The sequence below is a fragment of the Podarcis melisellensis genome (assembly GCF_964234715.1).
Source record: "Podarcis melisellensis genome assembly, chromosome: 10".
NCBI classification, from domain to species: domain Eukaryota; kingdom Metazoa; phylum Chordata; class Lepidosauria; order Squamata; family Lacertidae; genus Podarcis; species Podarcis melisellensis.
The window spans coordinates 38,948,350-38,968,767 of NC_138542.1; the positions used below are offsets into that span (position 1 = coordinate 38,948,350).

At 41.9% G+C, this 20,418-nt stretch overlaps 1 long non-coding RNA gene across 1 annotated transcript; it reads left to right on the forward strand.

The window, feature by feature from the left end:
* The first annotated feature begins 140 nt into the window (after positions 1-140).
* Positions 141-3,001, forward strand: LOC309379713. The gene is made up of 2 exons (XR_014172617.1): positions 141-981; positions 1,013-3,001. It is a non-coding gene; the product is annotated as an uncharacterized lncRNA (long non-coding RNA).
* Positions 3,002-20,418: the final 17,417 nt, after the last annotated feature.

A 20,418-nucleotide genomic window follows, 5' to 3' on the forward strand; every position in this document is an offset into this window, starting at 1 on the left:
ACTTTCAGAAAGCTGTGCTTGAAGCTGTGTATATACCATATAGACAGCTTCAACCACAGCTGTGGGAAACACTGGCCTGCAAGCACTCCGATTGGAGAACAGTTTTTACCAAAGGGGTTGTGGGCTTTGAAGATGCTCGAACTCGGGACGAAAGGTAGAAATGTTCTAAGAGGAAGGCACACCCTGACTGTGATCAACTCCCACCCGGAAACCTATGTCCCCACTGTGGAAGGACATGTGGATCCAGAATTGGCCTCCACAGTCACTTACAGACTCACTGTTAAAACTGTGTTTATGGAAGACAAACTTACTTGGCTACAAGTGATCGCCAAAGAAGAAGAAGATACCAACAGTTCAAATTTGGAAGCAGATTGTAGAGAAGTGAGACCTTGTAGGGTCAAGTGACCTCTCCACCTGGATTTAGTATTTGGAACATCTCTATTTAGAAAACTTTGTCCACACAGCCAGAAAAGGTAAAAAAGACTATCTCAAAAGGACCTGGACAATGCATATGGATGTGGGGAGCCCATGGTCCTCCATCATCCTTGGCCACCCTGGCTGGGAGCTGGAATGCAACAACATCCCTGACTTAGGCAAATCTCATATGACTTATCACATGATAGTCCTTTGATGCACAGAGCTACCAATCCCTGAGTTCCTGGGGAGGAGGTATTGCCGCTAAACCACTCTGAGAATTGTAGTTCTGTGAGGAGAACAGGGGTCTCCTCACAGTTTTCAGCATCCTTAACAAATGACTTCTCCAAGATTCTTTGGGGGAAACCGTGTCTGTTTAAAGTAATATGATACTGCTTAAAATGTGTTGTGCAGATGGACCCCCAGCCAGGTTTCAACCCAATAATTGTATTCGATGCCCGTGTTATTTGGCCTTGCAAAAATATTGGGGAATGCAACAACCTCCAGCACCTCTCGGATTAGGTAGGCAGTAAGTCTTCCAAACTCACCGTGTGTGTGTGTGTGTGTGTGTGTGTGTGTGTGTGTGTGTGTGTTAAAGAAAATTAGTTTCAACATCAGTCTTGATAACCTTCAGTTTGGCTTAAAAAAAATCAAACCCTGATCTGAATCACTGCACCTTCAAAGGGCGCTTTTTCAATGGATGGCTTAACCCCAAAGCTTCCTTTATGAGCACATTTTCGTTCTCTTGCTTTTTACTCACCTGCCCAAGGTAGCAAATTTAAAGAGAAACTGTGCAATCGAAATACTATAAATTTTATGAATGATCAGACCAAGGGTCAGTGAAAACCTCCGTAAATAGAACTCTTGTTTATCTGAATGTGTGGAATATTTTGGACATCTGGGACAATTCGGACTAGTTAAGAGTTCTTTCTTTCCTTTTTTGTAATGAGGACAACATTTTCAACTCAATAATATTATATTATTAATTATAATCCTAACTTCATGTTAATATCTTAACTATAGCTGTGTTCAGACCCACATTCTGAAGTTTTAGCTGCAGATGGAGAAAGGGCATGCATACAAAAACGTTCTAACCCCCAGAATCCCAGGGGTGCTCTTACAATCTTTGCATGGTTAGCACAAAAGTGTAGACTGGGTTTTAAACTGTATTTAACATGCTTAGAAACCTGCCCACAAACAGAAAATCTGACTTATCAGAGTTTTGAATCATGGGAATTCCTAAACTGAGCACTCTTAAAAATCATGTCCAGACCTTTGTAGTAATTGTACAAAGATCTGAAGAGCAGCCTAGGCTTCAGGATGCTAGGGGCATGGCTTTTATTTGCTGCTCTGCACCACCCCCAGAATAACCTTTTGTGTGTTCTGGCAAATATTTGAGCATCGCTTATGTCATCTTGGTTCTTACAGTGGTCAACAGCATGCCATCCATTATTGGTTTGACTAGGATGCTAGCTTCAAGGTCTTCCCCACCTACTCGATTCATCCTCACAGCAATCCTGTGAATTCTGTTAGGTTAAAAGACTGTGACTGGCCCAAGGCCACCCAGCAGGCTCCATGCCTGCATGAGAATTTGAGCCCGGTTCCCAGTCCAACATTAACCAAAATATCACACCACAGAAGACTCAAAGAAATAGTTTGAATTGCACTGGTGAAATCTTATTTCAACACTGTACCTGAGTGCAGCAACAATCTGTCTTGTTTTCACTCTATACCCTTTATGGCACATGCTAGAGGGTGGATCGCAAGACCTGCCATTTTCCTCCTATAGGCTTATATGTTTCCTTACTACAGTCTCTATTTTTGAATGTTCAACAAGGCTTTCCTTGGAACAAAAGGCTATATTTGAACAGGAAAAAGATCATGGCAAAGCATCCACAAAGCTCTTTAAATGACGCAGATTCATTTTAACTTATCAGTACACTGCTTTGTAGTTATAGTTGTCACCATCTCAGGGAAAATCTAATTCCAGCTAGCTTGCTCATGGAATCTTTTCAGTTTCGGTGGCCTTCCATTGTATGCTTTTATAAACCTATGTTTTAAAAAAGATATCAAACTGGCTACCTCGATATACCTGGAAGGTAGTCCAGCTGAACTCAGACAGGCTTATTTCTGACTAGATATGCATATGATTGCTTGGTAAGACTAAACTTCCTTGCATTAGCTGAAATTTTGTTCCACTTGTGTTCTGAGAGGATAGATGGACAGTGAGCTAGAGAACATACTTCAGGCATATGTAGGATTATGCCTCCACAGGTAGCTGTGAACCCAGGCATAGACAGTGTGTTGTTGGATGAAAGGGAACTGTGAACATTGAACCATAATAACAGACACAGTGCAGCTTGCATCTACGCAGCATGTCGCTTTTGTGCGCATCAACTTATAAAGAGCTGGTGTATTTTAAGCTGTGATGACCAGGGTACCTATATTTGTAGTTCATTCATGTGCACAATAGGGGAGATTTTGGGGAGGAAAGGATCACAATTCTAGGAAGTAGCATACTGTACGTGTGACTTTTGGTTTCTAAATATTTTAAGAGCATTCTCACCTTTCTTTGGGTTTTGTTTTTTTTTAAAATAATATTGGTAACTGCAGTGTAGTTTTGATGCCATAGCTTTTCTTAACAATAGCCTTTGTCAAGGCAACAATGAAATGCTTAAATATAAAATGTACAGTGAGTGAAAGCAGAGTTTTTATCAGTATTATTTGTTGCTAGAAATTAATGCATTTCACCCTCAAAATAGACATGGGAGAGCAATGAAGCTGAGATACACACACACACACACACACACACACACACACTAATAATAATTGAAGTTGGTTCTACTGTGTCAGCTTTCAGTGTAGCAGCTTCTGGTGTGTGGGTGTATCGCTGTGTATCAGCTCAGAAAACAGCAACCATTTCGTGCCAATTCTAGAAGCATTTAATGACTTCTCTACAATTGTTTAAAAGCGTGTACCCCCTCATTATCAGTCAGCAGAGGTCTGAATATAGTATGTGCAGAACTGCAGGGTTGTGAGTGATTGGAGGAAGCAGGAACTTATGAAGTAAGCTGCCAAGCGCTATTCTCTAAAAGGTACAAAATTAGTGGAGATAGGGGGAAACTATGTATAGTTAAGAGAGTGGTGTGCCTCACTGTATATTACTGCAAGTCAAAGAACTGATAGATAAAAATCATTAAGCATTGTTTTGTTCATGACCTCACCAACAATGCAACATTGATGCAATGCAAATTGTATAATAATTCCTGGAAAGAAAGAATGTGTGTGTGTGTGTGTGTGAGAGAGAGAGAGAGAGAGAGAGAGAGAGAGAGAGAGAGAGATTGAGCCCAGATGCTGTTTCTATGGCATGTGTAAAGGGTCATGTTTCTAGCATCCCCATCTATAAACATAAACAGGAATATATTTTCCTGGAATACACGCAGGAGACTAAAGCAGCTTTCATCAGCTCCATCCAGCCCAGCCAATGGTCTGGGACAATGAGAGTTGTCATCCAAAACTTATGATAGCTGGAGTGCCACCTGGCTGAAATCTTATGCACACATTGAGCTGAGACTAAGTCCCATTGAATTTAATGGGATTTACTCCTGAGTAGATATGGATAGGATTGGACAAGATTCCATTGGCAGCCCAAAGTCAGGCACCAGAGACCTGGAATTGTCCACTCATCCCATTCTGCTCCATCTTTCCCCAAACGGAAATTTCAACAAGTCTGTCAGCTCCTAGGAAGCTGTCAACAGCCATCTCACCTAGGTATTGTGTGTCCCAGGGATCGTTTGATCTTCATTTTCCCATTCCATCTGCATGTTGCAGTTTCAAAATGCCATACACATGGATGCTCATGGCACTGACAAAAGTGTCACTGAGGATGTGATGAAAATTTTGGGTCTGTTATTACATTAACTGCTGTCAGCTCTTCACACTATTCCGCCCCCCCCATTCTTTCCACTGCATGGCAGATGTTTGCTAATTGTGCAGATGTATTGCAGAGGCCTCGAGAGGTGATGAGACCACTGTTTCACAGTTTTGGTGACTTGTACGCTGGACTGAATGGTGTTTTTTCTCACTTCAACATTAATAAAACCAATCCAAGGGGGAATGGCGATGACAGACTCCTAAATGCAACGTAGCAGCAGCCAAGTCTAAATGTACTAATGGATAGTTTGTTACTACCTGCCAGACTAAATTGCTACCAGATGAGGCGGCTCTTAAAATTCAGTTTTATTAGTGTGATAGCAATGGCATAAAATTAAAGTTGCCGGGATGCAAAACTCTACTTACTGGAACTGCTGGCTTGAATTGTGGTTTACTTTGGGACAGCCTTCCCAGTCTTTGTTTTGTGTGTTTCCCAAAAAGATAACCCTCATCCAGTCCCACCCAGGATTCAGGAGAACTTTCTGATGGTAAGAGCTGTTCAGTAGTGAAACAGACTCCTTCAGAAGGTGGTGGACTCTCCTTCGTTGAAGGTTTTTAAGCAGAGGTGGAATGAGATGCCAACTTCAATGTACAGGGCAGTATTCATTTTACGTACCTGTGGATTCACTGTATATATGCAGATTGTAGCTTTGTATATCATCTGCCACCTGGACAGCTCCTCCAGCTTTTACTCTTATTTTCCAAGCAAGTGTTTAGCCTCCAAGTTAGAAAATGTGCAAATTCTGAAAAGTTCTTAGGTGTGATCCTCTTGCATATTGCTATGGAGAGATGTAGGAGTGTACATCTCCTTGTAAATGTAAACAACTTTCTTTTGTAGGGTATGTGCTTTCATTTGTAGAACAAAAAAGTTTGTTTAGTGGTCCACAGAGACTCCTGGCAATTCTCAGATGATCTGCATGGGAGGCGGGGGGGGGGGGCGGGGCAACAACTTGGAGAAGTACTGAATTAGAGACCTAGGCAAGATCCTTCTTTAAGTGTTCACGCTATTTTTATTTTTATTTTTATTTTTGCATGCGATTGAATAGCACTTTCCCATCTGCAAATGATTGTGAGCTGTTATGAAAATGAAGTGCTGCCTTAAGGAAAGATAGCTAGATCTTTCAACTGACAATTTAGGTTCCCTTAGATTCCACTTCAGGGACAGGACGTGCAGGGTATAAATAAGTAAATACAATGTTGTTCTAACATCAAAGCTATTAAAAACAATGCAGACACCCTGGAAACAATAACAACACACAATAAAATGATGTAAAAGCACTGTAACAAGTAACAATGTCAGGAAGCAATGACATCATTTGGCTATGAGAGTTAAACCAGTTTCAGTTTACTATGTAACCACTCATAGGACTGGTTTTTTGCAATCTGTGCTCTGTTTGGTACAATGGAGGAATGGGTGCATGCTTGCGTTCACTCCGTGCATTTGATATAATGTTTGATATGAGTGTACCTACACATATGCATCAGATCAGGACCAGATTTAGGTTTGATGAGCCCTAAGCTACTGAAAGGGACGCGGGTGGCACTGTGGGTTAAACCACAGAGCCTAAGATTTGCCGATCAGAAGGTCAGCGGTTCAAATCCCCGTGACGGGGTGAGCTCCCGTTGCTTGGTCCCTGCTCCTGCCAACCTAGCAATTTGAAAGCACATCAAAGTGCAAGTAGATAAATAGGTACCACTCCGGTGGGAAGGTAAACGGCGTTTCCATGCGCTGCTCTGGTTTGCCAGAAGCGGCTTAGTCATGCTGGCCACATGACCCGGAAGCTGTACGCTGGCTCGACCAATAAAGCGAGATGAGCACCGCAACCCCAGAGTCGTCCGCGACTGGACCTAATGGTCAGGGGTCCTTTTAGCTTGACCTAAGCTACTGAAGGTAATGGGGCCCTTTATATGTCCAGCTGTCCTTTGTCAGCAACAAATTGTCACTGTTTTTTGTGTTGAATATATGCTATATGGTAATTTATGGGCATAATAGGTATCTAAAGCCATTTGCACATAACAAAATATGTATTTTATCAAAGTAATTGTTTAACTGAAATACAATTAAGAAGAAGCATATTAATAGTGATAGTGATATTTTAGGGAGCATTCTAGCAGGCGGGGCCCATTACTTACATAATAGGAGCATACACAACACACAAACACTGTTGCTGTATGTAGGTTTTATTTTGTTTTTTATCTTATATTTTGGAAATGTACATCCAGGGTTTTTTCCCTTTAAATCTTTTTTGGGGCCCCCAAGAGAGTGGGACCCTAAGCTATAGCTTGTTTAAGGTAATGGTAATAGTTATGGTAAAGGGACCCCTGACCATTAGGGCCAGTCGTGGCTCATCTCGTTTTATTGGCCGAGGGAGCTAGCGTAGAGTTTCTGGGTCATGTGGCCAGCATGACTAAGCCGCTTCTGACAAACCAGAGCAACGCATGGAAACACCGTTCACCTTCCCGCCGGAGCGGTACCTATTTATCTACTTGCACTTAGACGTGCTTTCGAACTGCTAGGTTGGCAGGAGCAGGGACTGAGCAACAGGAGCTCACCCAGTTGCGGGGATTCGAACCGCCAACCTTCTGATCGGCAAGCCCTAGGCTCTGTGGTTTAACCCACAGCGCCACTTAAATCCAGCACTGTATCAGACGCTGGAACCTTCCCATTTTATATCTCCTCCTCCACACCACACAAAAGGATGCTGGGGATGCTGGAGACCTCCCATAAATCCAGAGCCCATTTGGGAGAACATGTGCTATTTAACCACAGCAGACACTCTTTCTCAGCAGCATACCAGGGAAGCATCTAAGGATAGAGAGCTAGTTCATGAATATAGCATGCAGTGCTCTGCCTAAGCTGAACAGTTGCTGTGGATCATTTTCTCTGATTTATTCCATTCTTTGTGAAGGAAATTGAGTTTGTTCAGACTATTCAATGTCGTTTCTACTTGATCTTGGAAAGAGGAGCTGGGGCAATATAATTTACTACTGTTACCTCATTTTAGAGAGATGAGGTCTGCATGTACAAATCCATTTAAATGGGAGCACTTTGACTTCAGCTGATTTAGTGCCATTTACTTCAACAGAGTAGCTGTCTTTAAGTATTGTGGCTGGTTGATTTGGAAGTGAAATGCAGGAGTCTGTTGTTCATCGAGGTCACAGCTTGTTAAGAAAGCAAGGCTGCAATCCTTGAATTCAAGATGACTCACTTCTGAGCAGGCAGGCATAGGAAAATGCTGCCAATCTATATTCTGCATAGATTACAGAACCTTAAAAACTTTGGCTTAGATCCGTGATCAACTAATAATTTTTAGATATCATTTATTATTCCTTTTAGCAAAACTATTAAGCTTTGCTGAGTAGATTTGCTTTTTTCCTGATTTTTTTCACTTGGAATGCCTTAAAAGATGCTGGCATGCATCGGTGTTAGGAAAGTGTGTGTGTACACATACATACATACATACACAGACACATGTGCACATAGACATTTCAGAAAATCCAGGTGTGCCTCCTAAAGGTGTAGCAAAATAAATCCTGATTAGATTGTTCTGGAAATAAAACTGTACAATGCTGGCACAAACACTTTGTGAACTTCAGCCTGGCAGAAAGTTTTCTTGTTTTCTTTTCTTTTGCGGTGGGTGATGGGAAGGCCTGGGTTCTGCTGAGGAGATTGTGAAAAGCTTCAGAGGAAGCATGTGTCTCCTAATGATCTCCAGTAACCTGTAAAATGAAAGTAGAATTGTAGAATCATAGAGTTGGAAGGGACAAGGAGGGTCATCTATTCCAGTCAAACCCCCTGCAATGCAGGAATCTTTCACCCAGTGGGGGGCTCAAACCCACAGTCATGAGATTAAGAGTCTCAAGCTCTACTAACTCAGCTATCTTGAAGATTTGCTATTTGGAAAGGATTGACTATGCCGTCCCTTTCCCTCTGGTTATTCATTTCTTCTGTCTACGATCTCTAAGGACAGATTTTTCTAATGCAAGGTGTGCAGCTTGTGTTAACCACCTATTAGGAAGGTCACTGGGGGTGTAGTTCTTTTAAAATGAATCTGCATGACACTCCCCACAAAAGGTCTGGGACAGTCAGTCGTGCAGTGTGCCTAGCTGAGATTCTTGTCCATGACAGGAGGCATGAAGCTAAGCCTTTTCACATGATTTATACTTCCTACAACAGAAAATGTCAACAATAATAGGGCAGGTGACTTACGGTCATAAATGTTGCCATAAACCAATTGGGAGTAATTTTATTTCCTGAAGCACAATTGTAGCAAAGTTCATGTTCAGCGGTAGCCAATTAGTCCAGGGAAATATATAGTTATTACCTTTGTTGAGTGCAATTACCTTTTACAACCAGCAGTCAACTAAGATTGTTATATTATGATGTTAACCCTCTAAGGTGTGGATTCAGACATGCATTTCAGACATGTAAGGACAACACAACTTGTACTAAATATATGTCTGAACCCTCCACTCAAAAAACAGCTCTTTTGTTACTGTGGCAATGGTTTCAATTTATGGCTCTGGCAGACATAAGACATTATGTAATTGTGATGTCTGTCGCATGTGACGCCAATGTTCAAATGAAATGAGGAGAGTTAGTGAATTTAGCGTTGGTTTCTCAGATGAGAAGGTATAGGCTGGCTGCTGAAATAAAAAGGTCAGTTAGAGTTCTTGAGGCTATTAAAAATAATGTATCATGGCCATAACATTTCCGCCATCAGCTCTTGCACTGCTAATTTTAGCAAAGTATTGATTTGACTGTTGAGAAAGGGACAGCACAGATTTTGGGCATCATGACATGAGTTTTTATTTCTTTATTTATTATAAACTATTATTTATTAGGGACGCAGGTGGCGCTGTGGGTTAAAGCCTCAGCGCCTAGGACTTGCCGATCGAAAGGTCGGCGGTTCGAATCCCTGCAGCGGGGTGCGCTCCCGCTGCTCGGTCCCAGCGCCTGCCAACCTAGCAGTTCGAAAGCACCTCCGGGTGCAAGTAGATAAATAGGGACCGCTTACCAGCGGGAAGGTAAACGGCGTTTCCGTGTGCGGCTCTGGCTCGCCAGAGCAGCGATGTCACGCTGGCCACGTGACCCGGAAGTGTCTCCGGACAGCGCTGGCCCCTGGCCTCTTAAGTGAGATGGGCGCACAACCCCAGAGTCTGTCAAGACTGGCCCGTACGGGCAGGGGTACCTTTACCTTTACCTTTATTATTTATTATGAAATTCTTTTTATTTTAAAAATATTAGTCACAAGCTTTTCTTTCATGAAGAAACTTCCGAAGCTACCCATAAAATCTCAACACAAAAAGTTACTCATCACTGTGTGTTTTTTCCAAAAACCAACACTACATTTTCTCGATTTTGTATTTTTGAACCTGTAAATTAATGTAGAGAAGAAGGCAGCAAGTGACATCTTGTGACCTTTATTTGGCACTGGATTTTCAGCTTGCTCAGTTCCAAGGAGGAAGAAATCCCTGACCTTTCAAAACTGGCAGGAGAAAGTCATGCCAGAATCTTCATGGTAGTTTTGCATGTATAGAGAAGCTTCCATGGGGGGGACATTTTGGGGAGAATTGGGTGGGGAATAATCAATCCTCTGCCTTAGATCTGAAATGGTAAGAAGACCAGCAACAGCTTCATCACATCACTAGGGCTGTTGCTTGTGTAGGTGAGTGCAGTTTTCCCTGCCAAAATACTCACAAGGCAAAGGGAAATCGTCCAAAACATCTAAGCATTTAGAGGGAAATAGATGCACTTTTGTTTATTTTCATAGCTGAATGTGTAGCTTTTTTCCTCCAAAATATTGAGTGTCTGGTTACAGTGTGTGTGTGTGTGTGTGTTTAAGAAAGGCACTTTTGAAATCTACACGTGGACCATGGTCAGACATGGTACCATCAAGAGATGACTTTGAGGGCAGTCATCTAAGTCCTGCTCATCAGAATGAACAAGAGAGCCCTCAAACTCAACAGGATTGGCTTACCACATTTTGAAGCATCATCTTAAAAGGGTGGCAGTAAAACACCATTAAGGCCAGACTGTAAGGTAAAAAGGTAAAGGACCCCTGGACAGTTAGGTCCAGTCAAAGGCGACTATGGGGCGTGGCGCTCATCTCGCTTTCAGGCTGAGGGAGCCAACCTTTGTCCACAGACAGCTTTCTGGGTCATCTGGCCAACATGACTAAATGGAACACTGTGACAGAAACCAGAGCACACGGAAATGCCAGTACCTATTTCTCTACTTGCACCGACATGCTTTCGAACTGCTAGGTTGGCAGTAGCTGGGACAGAGTGACAGGAGCTCACTCTGTTGTGGGGATTCAAACGACCGACCTTCTGATTGGCAACCCCAAGAGGCTTAGTGGTTTAGACCACAATGCCACCTGTGTCCTTAGGCCAGATTTTGACATTATGTAAATGCAGCATAGTGGTACAAGAACAGACAGTTCTGGTTGCATCTCATATGAGGAGTTGTCATCAATGTAGTGTTGGCACCAATGCCCAGATCCCTGAGTGACAACATTTAGTATCCTTGTGCACAAATCAGAGAGAAGTGGGGGTCAGGAGGAGCCCTGAAAAAGCTGGTAAGGTCAACTGAGGCCTTATGGCGAAGACAAAACAGTTGCCCAACTGCTGACGGAATTTAGCTTGGAGCAAGCAGTATGATCCTAAAATCACCAATCTTCTGGCCAAAGTCATGCTTTGTTTATTAATTAAGATGGTTTTTCTGATGTAAGAAATAAAATTCCATGGAGAAGAACTCAGTTGAACCATCTGGCTTCTGTGTGTTTGTGTTGGTTAAACACATGCATGTAATATGTCCAACAAAGAGGGAGGAAGCCAATGAAGAATTTCATGCTTGACTTCAGAGAGAGAACAAAAATAATATGACCATAGGACTACAAAGGAAACTTTGAAACTGAAATGCATGGCATATCCTCCAAGTGCCCCAATTCTCTAGGGTCATTCCTATTTCCCCAGCCAGCACTGCCACCGCCGAGCTTGGGGAGGAGAATGAGCTGGTCTGTGTCCCAAATGGTGGCCGTGGCAAGGGAAGTATCCTGTTGTGTAAGCAGTTGTGTAAGCACACACACAGAAGGTAAAGGTAAAGGTACCCCTGCCCGTACGGGCCAGTCTTGACAGACTCTGGGGTTGTGCACCCATCTCACTTAAGAGGCCAGGGGCCAGCGCTGTCCGAAGACACTTCCGGGTCACATGGCCAGCGTGACATCGCTGCTCTGGCGAGCCAGAGCTGCACACGGAAACGCCGTTTACCTTCCCGCTGGTAAGCGGTCCCTATTTATCTACTTGCACCCGGAGGTACTTTCGAACTGCTAGGTTGGCAGGCGCTGGGACCGAGCAGCGGGAGCGCACCCCGCAGCAGGGATTCGAACTGCCGACCTTTCGATCGGCAAGTCCTAGGCGCTGAGGCTTTAACCCACAGCGCCACCTGTGTCCCACACACACAGAAGGAGACAAGTAATTAATACCTTTTCAGCCCAGGAAGGAAGAAGAAGAAAAAGTGATAATGGAGGGGGGTGGATTTCCAGGTTTCTGTGTCTGTGAGATATGAGAAGACATCATCCCTGTATTGGAGATTTGAAGTCATTGGGGCCAGAAGGAGAGCTTTTTAAAGAGGCGGACATCAGATTCTCACATCCTTCACAAGCCACCTGATCTAGTTCTCAAGTGCATTCACGGTTAATTTATCATGCTAGAAACTGTGTGTCTGAGAAGTCAAAGAAGTGTGTATCACAGTAGCTTTCAGAAGTAGATGTTTATTGCTACAACAATGGGGGATTGTAGAATTCCATGCATGACACAGAACTGGGTTGATAAGCTAGGATATTATTTGAAAGTTTTCTTTAAAAACTTAGCAGGCTCTTCACCAACTCCTGGCCAGCTTTTTACTAACTACTGCATTATGTTTCAAAAATGGATAAACTTCCTAGAATTGTGTGAAGACTCTTTAAAAAACAGAACTCCATGCAGTCATAACATATTTTTTTTAATGAACACACTCCATTGCTTTACAAATTCAGTATCCTTATAAAATTCTGGTCCTTTGTGTTATTGCATATTGGGTGTATGGAACTGAATTTTTGCAAGTGGGTTGTGCTTCATGGACTTACAGTTTGTCCTCTTGTGGCGGCCTCCATTTCTTGTGGACTACAACTCCCATCAGCCTCAGACAGCATGGTCAATAGTCAAGGGTGATGGGGGCTGCAGTCCAAAAAATTGTAGGGTACCACAATGGCTCCTTCTTCAGTCTGTGCCTCCTTCTCCAGCTGTACAGATTTAACAGAGAATAACAGAGGGGAAAGAAACAGGCTATATACCTGGAAAGTTATCATCTCATGGATGCATGTGATAGTGGTGTAGTAAGCACTGAAAGCAGGGCTGGAAATGAAAGGAAGAGGTGGGGCAACCAGTGGGGGAAATTATCACCGTAACCACCTTTGTTATGGAATGGCACAGGAGCAAACCTAACTGAAGCAGAAAGCAAACACAGCATTTCTCACAAGGTGAAAAGTAATACCTGCTCATTGTTTTTTCAGATGCCAGTCACAGTCAAAATGGTATGCGCTGTGATTAATAGGAGTGAGCAGCAGCGTACTGTTACTTGTAAAGTTATAACAATTGCATTTCACACGGTAAAGGAATTTGCAACCCTATTTGTTGTTGTTTTTTAGTTTGCAAGATTAAAGTACTGCACAGTGTTCTATTTTGGCAGCAGCTCAATTAGTACTCCTACTTCTAGAGAATATTGGTTAGAAATCTATATCAGCAGCTTCTGCTTTTAAAACAAGGTAGGTTTATGTTAGTTGTGTGAGTTCTCAATAAAGGGAAAGTTAATATTGACAGCTTCAGGAGTTTATCAGTTAAACCACAGTCCCAAAAGTTACACCTATGCTGAAAAGGTACACATGATTATCCATGCCTGCTTGATGTAGGTATTAAGGAGCAGCCAACAGGAATCCACATAGGTCTTTGTTTTCTTTGCTTGCTAGCGAGCTAGCTAGTTTTAAAAAGCCATGGGGTTTTTTTGTACTTAAAAACGCTAATAAAAGTTGGAACAGCATATCATTTTACACTGGATCAAGTGCAGTGCTAATGCAATGTGAACATAGATACACACTGAACAGAACTGCCCTCCTTATATGGTGGTGGTCAACAAAACATGAAAATACAATAAAATAGAATATAATAAAACAATACATCTTTCAATATGACTTTCTATAAAAGACTAACAGTTCTTTTCTGAATGTATGACAACCTGATACAGCTAACTTACCCATTACATCCGCATAAGCAAAAGAAGCTGGATATTGAATAGGTAACTTTGTACAAAGCTGGTCTTGAATGTTTACTTGGATTTTGGTGAAACAAACTACTCACTGACTGCTCCTAATTTATTGTGACTACTAAATAGAGAAAAGACTAGACTGTTAGTATATGATGATGTGGCATTTTCCTTTCCTTTTTATACTTCATTTTTAAACAAATCATATGAACCTAATAAACTTTAAATTAAACAGGCCCTTCAGGTTGGGCCAAAAGAAAAAGAATGGTGCTTGAGGAGAGAATTCCAAGGAGAGGGTTCCTTAACTGAGTTGGCTCTATTTCTAATCCTCACTCTCCTTAAATCTGAGGACAGGGCCGTTCTGACAAGTTCCTCAAAAGGATCAACCTAGTACCTAGACAGATTCATGAAACAAGAACAAAAGGGGAATTTGCTTTGTAGAAGAGATAAGGGAACTCTCTGCGTTTTCATTGAAGCCAATGTTGAATTTGTTCACCATGGTTCTCAGGAAGTCAGTGTTTCATTGTCTGATTTAGATGCTGCCACTCTCCAATTCCATTGGTCTGACTTCTTCATTGTCCATACAGTCCATATATCACTTTTCATGATATATCACAATGTATACAGAATCTGAATCCTCTGATGTAAAATATAAATAGGATGTACATGACTCTAAAGGAGTCAGCTCCATCATTTTCTGAATTTGTTTTCAGCAAGCCTTGATTATGGCTTAGATCTAGGGAAGGATCAGCAGAAGGGTGGTGGTGGTGGAAGGCAACAGCTTCCAAAGTCCCTCAAAAAGCCTCTCCTAAACTATACTGTGGAGGAGGAGGCTAAAACCAGGCTTCTGTGACCAGGATCCAGGCATAAACCTTGCTGAAACAACAACATATTATTTATACCCCGCCCATCTGGCTGGGTTTCCTCAGCCACTCTGGGCAGCTTCCAGCAAAATAAAATACAATAATTCATCAAATAAAATACAATAATTCATCAAATATTAAAAGCTTCCCTAAACAGGGCTGCCTTCAGGTGTCTTCTAAAAGTCAGATAGTTGTTTATTTCTTTGACATCTGATGGGAGGGCGTTCCACAGGGCAGGCACCACTTCCTACAAGGCCCTCTGCCTCGTTCCTTATAACTTTGCTTCTCTCATGCAAGAGAGGGAACTGCCAGAAGGCCCTCTCATCTCAGTGAGGGAACTGCCAGAAGGCCCTCGGCGCTGGACCTCAGCGTCCGGGCAGAATGATGTGGTGGGAGACACTCCTTCAGGTATACTGGTCCGAGGCCGTTTAGGGCTTTAAGGTCAGCACCAACACTTTGAATTGTGCCCAGAAACGTACTGGGAGCCAATGTAGGTCTTTCAGGACCGGTGTTATATGGTCTTGGTGGCCACTCCCAGTCACCAGTCTAGCTGCCGCATTTTGGATTAGTTGTAGTTTCCGGGTCACCTTCAAAGGTAGTCTCACGTAGAGTGCATTGCAGTAGTCCAAGTGGGAGATAACCAGAGCATGCACCACTCTGGTGAGACAGTCCGCGGGCAGATAGGGTCTCAGCCTGCGTACCAGGTGGAGCTGGTAGACAGCTGCCCTGGACACAGAACTGACCTGTGCCTCCATGGACAGCTGTGAGTGTGAGTCCAAAATGACTCCCAGGCTGCACATCTGGTCCTTCAGAGGCAAAGTTACCCCATTCAGGACCAGGGAGTTCTCCACACACACACACACCCTGTCCCCCCCCCCAAACAGTACTTCTGTCTTGTCAGGAGTAAACTTCAATCCATTAGCCGCCATCCATCCTTCAACCACCTCCAGACACTCACACAGAACCTTCACTGCCTTCACTGGTTCCGATTTAAAAGAGAGGTAGAGCTGGGTATCATCCACATACTGATGAACCCCCAGCCCAAACCTCCTGTTGATCCCTCTCAGTGGCTTCATGTAGATGTTAAAAAGCATGGGGGAGAGGACAGAACCCTGAGGCACCCCACAAGTGAGAGCCCAAGTGTCTGAACACTCATCTCCCAACACCACTTTCTGAACACGGCCAGGAGGAAGGAGTAGAACCATTGTATAAGAGTGCCCCCAGATCCCAGCTAAGGAAGACTTGGAATGGACTCTTGAAAATCTGGCCAGGGGCACCTTTTGTGAGCAGAGTTCCTGCTCATGGAAAGTGCCTTTGCTCAGTCTTCGGTTAACTTCCAGTCTCTGCTCAACCTCCCGCACCACTTTCTAACCCATTCCTGATGGTCAGGAGAAGCCATGGGGCTAACAGGGTAAGGAGCAGTGGGAAAGCCCCTTTTTAGCATCAAGGCAATATCTTCTAACAGTCAACGTTGCCGCCATGCACCAGTAAGCCATTAATTGAGGAAGTTATAGAACTCCAGATGTTACTAATAGAATATAGCTAATTGCAGTATACAAAGAAAAGCAACAATGATGGTAAGTTTTGCCAACCACCACAATGGAAGAGCAAGTAAACCATTCATACAGTCCACAGCCATTGAAGGCAATTAATCATACAGTTGCACTGTCATCATTCATCTATTTGTCTCTGTGTAAGAGCCAATACGCAGAATTTATGGAGACCTTTTACAAGTTTCTTATTTTAATGAAAGTTTGCAATCCACAGCAAAGGAAAGTCCCTCCCCTGTAGGGAGTAAACCAGTTTGAGGAGGGTGTGTTTGAGAAGAAAAACAGCTGGAGGGAAAAGTAGGCATTTGTTCACCACCCACTTTTTTTTTGCTCCCAATTTCAGCTTCCAGAGGCTATGTTTCATTTTATGAAAGTTACTCAGACTTCTGTAAAATGTGCAAATTGGCACAAGCTCAAAAATCAAAAAGGTTATGCAGGTTTTAGACAAACTAGTTCATGATGATAGGGACATTTTGTTTTCATATTTGAAGACTGAGATGCATTGCCCAATATCCATCCATCCATCCATCCATCCATCCATCCATCCATCTCTGTTGACCTGCCATGGTCTACCTGACTTCTCTTTCCTTCTCTGTGTGAAAAACTCTACAAAAACAGTGGAAAATATGTGACCCCCCGGTGAGTGGTTATGAGTCCTAAAACATCAGCTTCACATAATCAACATGTTTAACTCTAATGAATGCATGAAGGGGTTAAGAGCACAGAGTAAGCTGTCCCCCCAGGTTTAACTAGGCCACACCCCCTCATCTTGGGAAGAAGGGTTACCCAACTCTTTGTTCTCTTTCTTCTACCATGTGAACCATATCGGTAAGGAGGTTTAAGTGGGATGCTCCAAGCTTAGACTGTGTGGCTTCTTTGTGTTTCTTTACAAAAAAGTTAGAAACATTTACCATTTCAGAACCTAAATTATACAGTGGTACCTCGGGTTAAGTACTTAATTCATTCCGGAGGTCCGTTCTTAACCTGAAAATGTTCTTAACCTGAAGCACCACTTTAGCTAATGGGGCCTCCTGCTGCCGCCGCACCGCCGGAGCACGATTTCTGTTCTCACCCTGAAGCAAAGTTCTTAACCCGAGGTACTATTTCTGGGTTAGCGGAGTCTGTAACCTGAAGCATATGTAACCTGAGGTACCACTGTACTGCCTATCTTTTCTTGCTGCTGTATGGAAAAGCACATGAATCTGACCTTTGAAGAGTGTTTAAGTAAAGCATTTTTAACTTACCAAATATGTGGTCTCTTTCTATGCTAAGGGAAGTGGGGAACTTTGGAAGCAACTTAAAAGGGGATATTTTAAAAGCCTAGCAGCTTATATTTCCATGTTTTGCTTGGCTGAATGTTTCGTGATTTTAATTCTCTGCTGGGACTCTCTCATCAAATATTATTTGTCCCAAACCTTGATCTGGGCATCCAGGGAATTTCCCCTTTTTAATTATACCATATCTAGTATTTATACTTTTAACCAAGCCAAAAACTAACGTTATCATGTGACAGCCCCATAGCCTAGTAGTGAGAAGATGAATCGGGCACCTTCACAAACCTGCCCCAATATAAAACTATGGAGACATTTCTATAGTTTTTAACAGACCATGTAGCATTCTGAAAGGTCAACTCTTTGGCAGACTCTTCATTTTAATGTTATGTTAAAGTAAGTAAACACAGTCAATAATTCATTTCTTTTGTAAAAAGAACAGATGAATAATGAAGGAAGGTTCTGTTTAAGAAGTGTGGGGAAATCATTTATTTACTATACTGTGATTTCATAGACATTTCATCAAGAAAAGGTTGAAGAGCATTATTTTAATATGGAAAAAGGAAGCACTACAGGTTTTTCTTTCCCCCACAGGGAGAAAAGAAAGGCCATAAAGAATTATGCAAGAGTCTTCTCAGGTAAACTCACTATTTAAATAACTTTTTTTTAATCTCACAAAGGAGTTCAGAATCACGTACTGTACATGCCCCCTCCATTTTATCCTCACAGCAGCTTTGAGGGGTAGACTGGGCTGAAAAAAAATGGTGACTGGCCCAATTAGCTTCGTGGCTGAGTTGGGATTTAATCCAAGGTCTCTAGGTCCATGTTCAAAGATTTTCATCCTCCCACTCCCTTCTTTGTTTTCAGTTTAACTGTGAATCTAAGCATTACATCATTGGTTAGTTCTATGCTATGATTCTCTGTTGGGAACAACAACTGAAGCATAAACAGCTAATGATCTTAAAACAACAATAAAATCAGAAAAAGCAATCATAATGAAAAACAAAGACCTATCAATAAAATGCTACAGGACATATGAATAACTAACAAGCAACAATTAACTAATACCATGATCTCATCTTATGTCAGACCACCAAAAATGTGCTCCAAAACAGCCATGCTTTTAGATGCTTGCTAAAAGATAAAGCATTGTCTGTTCTGAATCCCTCTGTAGTTTGTATGAGTCCAGAAAAATCCTTATTCTCCAAGAGAACCTGGAGTAGTCCCAAACAGCCCACTCCATTATGCAGCTACTAAATTAGATACCAGTCTAGAATTGTTTATATCAGAGAAAGGGGGCTTTTCCTATAAGGGGAAAATTACAGCTACTTTTACTTGGTCCCCCGAATGCCCATTTAAAAGCTGTCAAAAAGGAACTCAGCAAAAACTGGTTGGTTTTTACAAGCCATGATGATCAAGGGCAACTCCCACATTTACAATTTCCAAAAATTGTACAGAAATATTGTGATTTAGTGGAATGTTAAGAAGGATGCTTGGTTACAAATAATTGGCCATCACTAAACTGGATCGGAATTTGATGATAAGTGAGATTAAGAGAAACAAAATCTGTTGGAGAATTGTTATATTATATTTAAATGAGTGGTTACAAAATTGCAAATAAGATGATAATTTGCTTGAAAAAATTTACCAACGATGTAAGTGGGAGCGGGAGACGTGAGGAAGTCTAAAGAAGTTATGAAATTTTGTTAAAACAAAGCAATGCTGTTTATCATTTTTGTATTTCTTTTATTAAAAACCCTAATAAATATTTTATATAAAAAAATACAATTTCCAAAAATCTTACCCCCATCTTGCCCAGCAAAATGGCACAAGCAGAAACCTCAAATACAATCACACCTGGGCATGCAAAAATGCCAGAATCCGAGTTGGGAGAAATATCAACAATTGTATCTGTAAAATATCTAGGAAGCTGGGCACAGCTGTCCATTGGCAATTATTTACACTTTGGGAAAACTGAATGTAATAAACCCTTTCCTATTTGGCAGAACTCAACTAGAGGATGTCGATCAGATGCTGTGGTGCCAGAGAAAAATAGATTTTTGCCATCGTCACATAGACTTTAGGATGTCTTCTAATTTGCACTCAGTGTATGCTCTGGCTATCTCTCTTGCAACTTCATATCTTGGAGCTCCTGTGTTCAAGTCAAAAGGGCATCAGCCATATTCACACCATATATTTAAAGCACTACGGTCCCATTTTGTTTTTGTTTTTTAAATGATATTTATTAAAGTTTCAGAGAAAAGGTTACAGAATAAAAAAGATAGAAAAAAGAAACAAAAAATACCAAAAGTACAAAACACAAAGAAAACAAAAACAATTAAAAGTAAATCCATCTTTCCATGCTTATCCTTCATTCACTTATTTCCCTGACCTCCTCACACCTCCCTTTTTTGTATTCCAGTTCAGTTGGTTAATTCAGCAAATCCTTTCCCTCTTTGTTTTTATCTTAATCCTTCATCTTAATATATTATAGCTTTACTTTCTCGCCTGTTAACAATCCATTTTCACATACTCCTTAATAGCATTACTGCTAGAAACCACTTAATTTCATTCCGACATCATTTTAACATTCATTAATTTTACAATATTTCTGCAGATAGTCTTTAAATTTCTTCCAATCTTCTTCCACCGACTCTTCTCCCTGGTCTCGGATTCTGCCAGTTATTTCCGCCAATTCCATATAGTCCATCACCTTCATCTGCCATTCTTCCAAGGTGGGTAGATCTTGTGTCTTCCAATACTTTGCAATAAGTATTGTTACTGCTGTTGTCACTACGGTCCCATTTTGAACAGGCAGCATTTCTCCCAAAGAATTATTGGAGCTGTACTTCGTTAAAACTGCTGAGATTTGTTAAGAAGCCCCTCACAGAACTACAATTCCCAGAGTTCCCCATCAAGAGTAATTGATTCTTAAACTACTCTGAGAATTGCAGCTCTTCGAGGGATCTGCTAAAACCTTTCATCACCTTTAATGAAGTACAGTTCCCAGGATTTTTGGGGAGAAGTGCTGCCTGTTCAAAATGGGATTTTAGTGCTTTAAGAGGTGTGAAATGTGGCTGTCTTTG